This window comes from Branchiostoma lanceolatum, chromosome 16, assembly GCF_035083965.1.
Source record: "Branchiostoma lanceolatum isolate klBraLanc5 chromosome 16, klBraLanc5.hap2, whole genome shotgun sequence".
Taxonomy (NCBI): domain Eukaryota; kingdom Metazoa; phylum Chordata; class Leptocardii; order Amphioxiformes; family Branchiostomatidae; genus Branchiostoma; species Branchiostoma lanceolatum.
The window spans coordinates 11,141,935-11,150,368 of record NC_089737.1 but is presented as its reverse complement, the minus strand read 5'-3'; the positions used below and the strand labels follow the sequence as shown (position 1 = coordinate 11,150,368).

General features: G+C 40.5%; 1 long non-coding RNA gene across 1 annotated transcript; it reads right to left on the bottom strand.

Moving 5' to 3' along the window:
• Positions 1 to 4,777: 4,777 nt before the first annotated feature.
• Positions 4,778 to 8,233, bottom strand: LOC136421813 (uncharacterized). The gene is made up of 2 exons (XR_010753514.1): positions 7,432 to 8,233; positions 4,778 to 6,870 (listed from the first exon to the last, which is right to left on the bottom strand). It is a non-coding gene; the product is annotated as an uncharacterized lncRNA (long non-coding RNA).
• Positions 8,234 to 8,434: the final 201 nt, after the last annotated feature.

The following is an 8,434-nucleotide window of genomic DNA, read 5'->3' as shown; positions in this document are numbered from 1 at the left end:
CGTAAAACACTGAAACTGGTTCATTCAGCTTTCGACAACCGAAATCCCTGCGTGATGTCCTTCTAAACTATACTCAACAGACATGAAAAGGTTTAGTGACCCGGACTAAAATTGACTAGACGCGGAGAAACCAACACAAAAGAGACTTGATCCGGGGATGTTGAGGTTACGATGTACTGCACATAATACACTATAGTACTAACAACCGGAAACATTCAAACAAGGCTTCTCGTTCTTTCTTTTCGTTTTCCCAAGGCCGCAACCTGAGCTGCCTGGTTACTTCCGACGCAGTGGTTGTGGTTTTATCGTATTGAATTATTAACCAAGCAGAGGTTATTGGGGAAAATTGTGACATTCTTATGAAGCTATGATACGAGAATCGTATCATTTGCCTCGTTTCGTCTCGACCCTTCTGTTGGAGCAAGGTCCTATATAATGTCCTTGGTTGGAGAGGGCTGACAAAAATGACATATGACAAGAAGGCTGACATATGATAAGAGGGTTACAATCCCCCCCCCCCCCCCCCCCCCAACAACCTCTAGATCTGCTTGCAGGGAGAGTTATGGAATGAGAGTTGATGATATCTTTGGCTTGAATGAACTGGAAGGTCTTTGTGCTTGAAATTATTTGAATTCAGTCGAGATGATTCTGGATGATTCAAGATTGTCATAAAAAAAAGCCTTGGTCATTGTACTATGGTGTGAGGAATAGAGTGATAAGCCAAGACAACTCATCTAGAGAGATTTTTCATGAATGCACTGATGTCCCGTCGGACACGATTTCTGTTTATCTGGGCCAATACATGCATACCTCTGGATGCAAAGGAGGAATCGTGAAAGAACGACAGCGCCGACGACGGTCAGTCGACCGATGATGATGATAATGATGATGATGATAATGATAACGATGATGCTGCTGGTGATGATGATATTGATGATAAGATGATAAGACACTATCGATGGAAGATACATGGTCTGCATCGGTCGCTTTGACCATGGTAAAGTCCTAATTTACATTTTCCCTACAGCTTCGGCTAAACAGTCCTATTCGAGAATGTCAATCTCTGCAACGAAATAACCGCATTCCAAATTGCCGAAGGTATGCAGTCTCCGAACTCCAATTATTGACTTGTGTACTTGACTTTTGCCACAGAGAATACATTTAAAAGAACCCCTCAACAACACGAGCTCACCACTTTCATCCCCCAGAGGCCAAGCAAAATCCCGGCACAAAACATCAGCATTCGAACAGGGTAATCCTCAATTTAAGGACACAAAGGTGTCCGGCGTCATGGCTTAAATATTTCATCATCGATTCAATCTTCTCCCTAGTTTTGAATATTCAATCACGCCCGACCTTGGCCGAGTGTTACCCCTTATTCCGAGAATCCCTCGCAAAGAGTCATGGGTACTAAAAAGCTCGAACTACAATTTCAATCTCCAAGCAGATGTTGTGTGGGAAATTGTAGCGTTTTCTGACAGTTGGGGTGGTGGACTGCTACAAAACATGGCCGGCCAGAAAATTTTATGTCTTTTCACCCCGACATTTGCTTAAAGATGTTACTGGAGGTTACTAGCCGTTTGGCTAATTAGTTTTGACCTTTCGCTTCATTAAGGTCACGCGAATGAGATACGCCCATCTTTTAATGATCTAAACTATGTAATATCAAAGATAATGAAATACTGCAAACATTATGTATTATTTCATATTCAGTATCAGATTTGATATTAAAAGATTGGGAAGAAGTTTTGTTATCTGAATTCATAATTACAAAGCTGATGTTACAGTCTTGTTCTTTTGATGTTGGAGTATTTGTGATAATTACATGGGTGACTCATATATGGCATTTGTAATTACAGCTTCTGTGTTCTTTCATTCTATTTGCTGTTATATGTGAGTAAATAAACATGAACGCACGAATACAGGTAGATAGCGTACGTATAGTGACAATAGACCTACACCCAGTTCCAACCCTTTTGATGCTGCTTAGCTACAAGATGTTTATCAGTTCCAACAATGGCGACCGACCTTCGTGCTGTATTATCTGATGTGTAGGGTACATTAGGGAGCTCTTGTTGCCGGCGCTCTGTTACGTGTTATTGAATTAAGAACGAGTGGGTGGGTGCATTGTGGGAAGGATGTCTGCTAGGTGTGCATTATTGCATGTTAACGGACTTGTGGAGGGGGTGGGTGGTACGATGTCGCAATAACTGATACTCCTATAAAATGAATTGTAGAGCATAGGAATGTCTACAAAAAATCAGTGAACCGTTAAGAGTACAAAAGTGATACAGGAGAATGTAGTAACTGTGGAAAAATATAATCTTAACTTTGTGAAACATTTCACCTATTTTTTGGCGAGGCCCAAGATATTACCTCTCGGTCTTTTGCATAATTTTTGTGAGAAAGCAAGCTATTTTAGGGCTGGAAATAGGCAAGTTTTTAAAGATACAAATATAAGCACAACATATGAATAGCCAATGAAGATGCATTTCCATGTACATTTTAACAATGAAAAAAATCCTACAGTATAGGAGAAAATGGACGACACTTACTACTTACAAGGGGTTTTCCAATAGCCAGGTTAGGTAGCGCTTGCATACATAACATACATCGTTATTCATAAATCATAAGCACCCAATAACACCACTCACTGGGATGATAAACGCTTCAGCCAAAGAAAACTGTACAATGACTACAGTGGAAAGGTTGACATGCCCCTGAGTTATAAATATTTTATGCCACTCTTACAGGTTACCATTATCAATATCAGCCATTGGGAGGCCACGTTCTTTGTAGGCTTTAGGTCGTCATTGAGCGCTCCGGCGTTGTGTCGGCCATGTTTTTGTCTCAAATATCGTCTGAAATTTGGGAGAATAAGACTTGCAATCATGACTCTATCGAGGATCTGTTATTTCAAGGATCCAGAAGTGGTTTTGACAAGAGAAATGACGTGATCGTCGTTTTGCTGAGAAGACGCATGTCTGAGGAGAAGATGCGAGATTTCCCGCCCTTTTCCTGAGGAGGATTCCTTGTTTTTGTGAGAGGAAAGCCCTGGTACATGGACGAGAATGCTACGCGCTCCACCAAGCAGATCTGGGCGGGAACCCAAAGAAGATATGGTGAGACAGATTAACATTTTTTTCTCAAAAACATGTCGTTCCAATATCTTCGTGGTGACCTGCTTGTCGAGAAATCTTGCCCAGTGTCACTGGCGAAAAGTAGGAGATGCTACTTGAAACGTTTGACCGTTTCCTAAATCATAAGTGTAGTCTTCTCAAATTATTGGTTTAACTCTTAAGGTCATCATATTTCTCTTGCATTATCGGGTTCTACTATGTGAATCAAACTCCACTAGCAGTGGTCTACCCCAAGATTTCCCTTGACCAACAGAATGTTCTTGAAGATTACCTGTCTTATACAGTCTGTACAATAAATCCTAATATTTCTCTATGGTCAGAATACTCAGAAAGGCTTAGGTCTACTCAGTTTTAAGTACGCTTAAGCTTCTTACGTATTGTAAACCTTTGGAACGGGGAGGGGTGTGTGCGTGATGATAGTTAAACACAACTGTCTATCGGCATTTGTAAAAATGATTGAGAGGTTTTATTTACCCTGCAGGTTGAATACGTGACCTTGTATGAAAATAACGACCGCGTCAGTTTCTATTTAATATTCATCGTCTCAGGTATCGTGGTTAACATTCAGTAAAAACCTAGTAGACATTCTTTAGCGCAGAGGATGAAGGTTCAAACCCCACTCGGGCACGGTATTGGAGGGGGTGCATTAGTCCTTTAGGATGGTGACGTTAAGTCGACGGTCCGTATAAGTTTCAGGCGTAAGCGTCTGGCACTGCACGAAAAGTGGCATTTACCGTAACGGTAAATGTGATGTAAAGTCTGGTAAAGGTTACATTTACCTGCTATTTACCAGACATTTACCCGCTGGTAAAGGTGCAGATTTACCCGGCATTTACCCGCTATGGTAAGTCCGGTAATGGTTGCCTAAATTTACCCACATTTACCCTGTCGTGTAAAGCTGCATTTACCGAGATTTACCATTCGTGGTATAAGTCACAGTTACCGTCATTTACCCGCCTTTACGGACGGTGTAAATATGTATTTACCGAGATTTACCATTCGTGGTATTAGTCACAGTTACTGTCATTTACCTGCATATACGGGCGGTGTAAATATGCATTTACCGAGTTTTACCATTCGTGGTATAAGTCACAGTTACCGTCATTTACCCGCCTTTACGGACGGTGTAAATATGTATTTACCGAGATTTACCATTCGTGGTATTAGTCACAGTTACTGTCATTTACCTGCATATACGGGCGGTGTAAATATGCATTTACCGAGATTTACCATTCGTGGTATTAGACACAGTTACTGTGATTTACCTGCATATACGGACGGTGTAAATATGCATTTACCGAGTTTTACCATTCGTGGTATTAGTCACAGTAACTGTCGTTTACCCGCCTTTACGTGGAGTGTAAATATTATGGCCTGAGCACGTAGGCAGGTAAATATGAATTTACCGAGATTTATCATTTGCGTTATATCTCATACTTATCGGCATTTACCCACCTGTACATTTATCTGTACATTTACCAACCACGTTGTGACACTCCCCTGAATTACCCACATCTACACATGTTTGTGGAGCACAAGGACAGGGTGAAGGACAACACTCAGCAATATTTTCTTTTCTAAAGGGTATGCAGATAAAATTTACAGTGTTACCGGTTATAAAATGATCAGACACTGAATGTGATCAACCGTCCTGTATTAACAAACACATAAACTACACAAGATACTTACAAGCATCATTCATGATGAATGGCACTTAACATCTAACAATACTGACAAACACAGCAATTTGGAAATTGCATAGAGGAGAATGTTTAAACATAAATACATGTTGTATCATACGTTCTGTGCAAAATTCTGATAACATCTTGTCATCAATATTTGCTAGTATGATAAAAAGCTTGATAACTATGCAAAGAAACAGTAACAATATAACATTACTACGATAATTATAACTGGCCCGGCCCCCGATTACATGTTAGACGTGGAAAATATGTAGCCAACATTCAGTGGGGCATGCACTGTTTTGCCAACATGATCAGTGAGATGTTTATCAAAGCAATGCTTTATCATTATTTCATAAAAGAAAGGTTTGGGAAATTTTTCCAGCATATCTGTATGTTACACGTACATCAATTCACAATTTAACATTTCGAGATTCCAAACGTTTTAAATACAAGACTTTGGTGCAGGGTCGGCCTGTATATGCGGGATAATGCTGGTAAAATCAGAGTTAAGGTACAATGTATTTCTTTTATATTGTAAAATGCATGATCAGCATCATTATAATAACAGAACAATATTAACTGCTGTAGAGTGCAAATAGACTGAAACACAATTTGCTACATATTGTACTAAAGCTACGAAGGTCTTAATGGCCCTTAGTCTGCCCCCCACCCCCATACAGACATTGAATTCCAGGAAAGTAATCCTTTATGGGCTGGCAAAACAGAGGACACCTATGGTACATCACATCAATCATTAACTGAAGTGTTATATGTTGTGGAGCTGCTTGTGTCCTCTCTTTATTCCCATTTACATCTGAGTCCACTGCTGCTATGCACTCTGGGCAAGGTATAGACAAGGCTGTCTCCCTCAGTGTCTGCATGTTAGACTTCTTGGTGAGAGGTGAGCAAGTTCCTAGATAAGAACACCAAAGTATCATTGAACATAAATTCACATAAACATACCTGCAAAGAGTGAAAAATCTAAAAAAAGAAAATACACATGTATATAGTATGATCAAGAAATATCATGTCGCACTGGTAACTGGGATACTCCAACAGTCACTGTCATGCCTTATACCATCAGATAGAGCTGTGTATCTAAACAAATCTTAGGTACAGGTCTTGATCTGAACTACTCGTTCAGAAAATGGTAGATTTTCAATAAGGACAAAAGCATGTTTGAACAACATAATAACCGTGCTAGGAATAACTATTATAGAATTACAGATGAACATTTGACTCCAGCCTTGCAAATGTGTTATATGTGCTGTAGTATACATGTAGTATAGATGTGGCTTTAGTGCACTGCCAAGGTAATTTCATAGTGATTTTAGCTGTCAAAGTGGCCATCCCCTGACTGAGTCAGACTTGACCTGATTAGTACCGGTCCAGTACCTGTCCACCAGGCTTCAGGTATTTTGGACCTGTACCTTATTGATTGTACCCGGTGCTGTATCAGTACACAACTCTACCATCAGATTATCACAACAGCTGCTAGTAACAACCAACAAGAGACAATGGAGATTCAGCATGACAGCCTGACTCAATAATAAAACACTTTGTCATACCTGGGCCGCAAAAAGCATTACATACAGGTGGATTATCACACAGGCTTCTATTTTTATCACATAGGCCTCCTTAGAATATCTAGTGCTAATTTTCAGTGCGCCGCAGTTGAAAATTGGAATATTGTGACTGTTAGTTACAATTTTTTGTTCAAGGACACCAACTTTTCTTAACTTCTCGCGCATTTCGCATTGAAACGTGTGTTTTCTCGGGTGGGTATGACATAAAATACAACACGGTGTATTCCGCATCACCCTTGGTTGTGCAATACGGAATATACCGTATTGTATTCTAAATGTATACACTGAATGTGCTTCTGTCTTTTGATCATCAGTATGCAGGACTGAAGTCTTACCTAAGAAGCCTGTAGCAGCACTTTGGGTACTCAGCAGCTGCATTTCTGTCAGTTGCTAGCAATGTTCCCAGCCAACCTCCTCACAACCCGCGCTGCATTTTTGAATGTCTTTTCTGCTGCCGCACTGGTAGTACATATTGGTAAAAAGGGACACAATAAGTGAATGACACAGTTGTCCACAGCTCTGGGCATCTTCAAATATCTTTAGACATATGATTTATTCTACCTGAAATATAATATTGACACATCATCTGTAGCTGAATACACCTGAATAACATATTCAGGAAAGAAGGCATACAACAAATTATCTTATGGAAATTTAACTTAACACTGCTGATTCGGGGTCACCAACAACAAATCATTTGAGATTGTGAGAAACAAAAATGAATACTTATGAAAATGTCAGCTTCCTCATTCATTAATACTGTAAAATGTATTTCTTGTTTTCCAATTGTGAACATGCACTACCCGTCAAGCGTAGCAGATTCATCAACAAGTTGATGCTGGCTGCCTAGCCCCAAAGAAGAAGAAGAAATATTATAACATTTTACATCAGGTTAGCTTAGTATGTTGGAGACATAGAAATTTTCAATCATTTGTGTTTCTGACGATGTCGTGTCAATAACTTAAACTACTTTGTTAAAAAAGACAGCATTTCTAATCTTTACCAAGCGTCTGTACTCACCACTTGGGTTTCGGCCCGAAGATGGTATGCAGGCATGCAGAAAAAAGATAGTCCTTCTCGGCAAGGGGGGAGGGGGGCGAAGCGTTGACGAAACTGACATCATCAATTTCCGCGCGTTTTGAGCTTACAACCCATTCACTTAGACTATCCAGCCTCCTCTTGGTCTCTTGTCAACCATGGTAGACTATGGCGGTACAAAGTTTCGCGAGGATCGCGATACAACGGCTCATCAATGCCAAACGAACGAGGACGAACGATTTTCCCCTCCATTTTCGAAATTCTTGCCGCCCACTTGAGCGCATGCGTGCCTCAACTGACCAATCAGAAGATGTTGACCTAATCGCGACCATTCCACTATCTCGCGGGGGTCGTGAAGACAATAAGATGGAGAAATGTCGCTTTTGTCAACAAATTCTATAAGTATTAAGTTTGATCTGTCATAGCCTCCCCATAATTGCCATGATTGAACCAAAAAGCCCCCCAAGAAAGGCTTTCAATGTTTTAATGTCCTCTCTCATCGCGGGGTCTTGGCACCTATGTTTATATCCTTGTATTATGCCCGTGCGTATGATATGAAATACTATGATATATAAATTGATATATAAATGTTATAAGTTCAGCTTTGTAATATACTGTAGTAAGTTTGAAGACTCATTTCTGAATATATAAACCTCATTACTATCAACTGGGCCTCTTCTCTTAACTTAGCCCGCTTAACTGGGCCAGTTTAACTGGGACCTTAACTGAGACCTTAACTGGGACCTTAACTGGGACCTTAACTGGGACCTTAACTGGGACCTTAACTGGGACCTTAACTGAGACCTTAACTGGGACCTTAACTGGGACCTTAACTGGGACCTTAACTGGGACCTTAACTGGGACCTTAACTGAGACCTTAACTGGGACCTTAACTGGGACCTTAACTGGGACCTTAACTGGGACCTTAACTGGGACCTTAACTGGGACCTTAACTGGGACCTTAACTGAGACCTTAACTGGGACC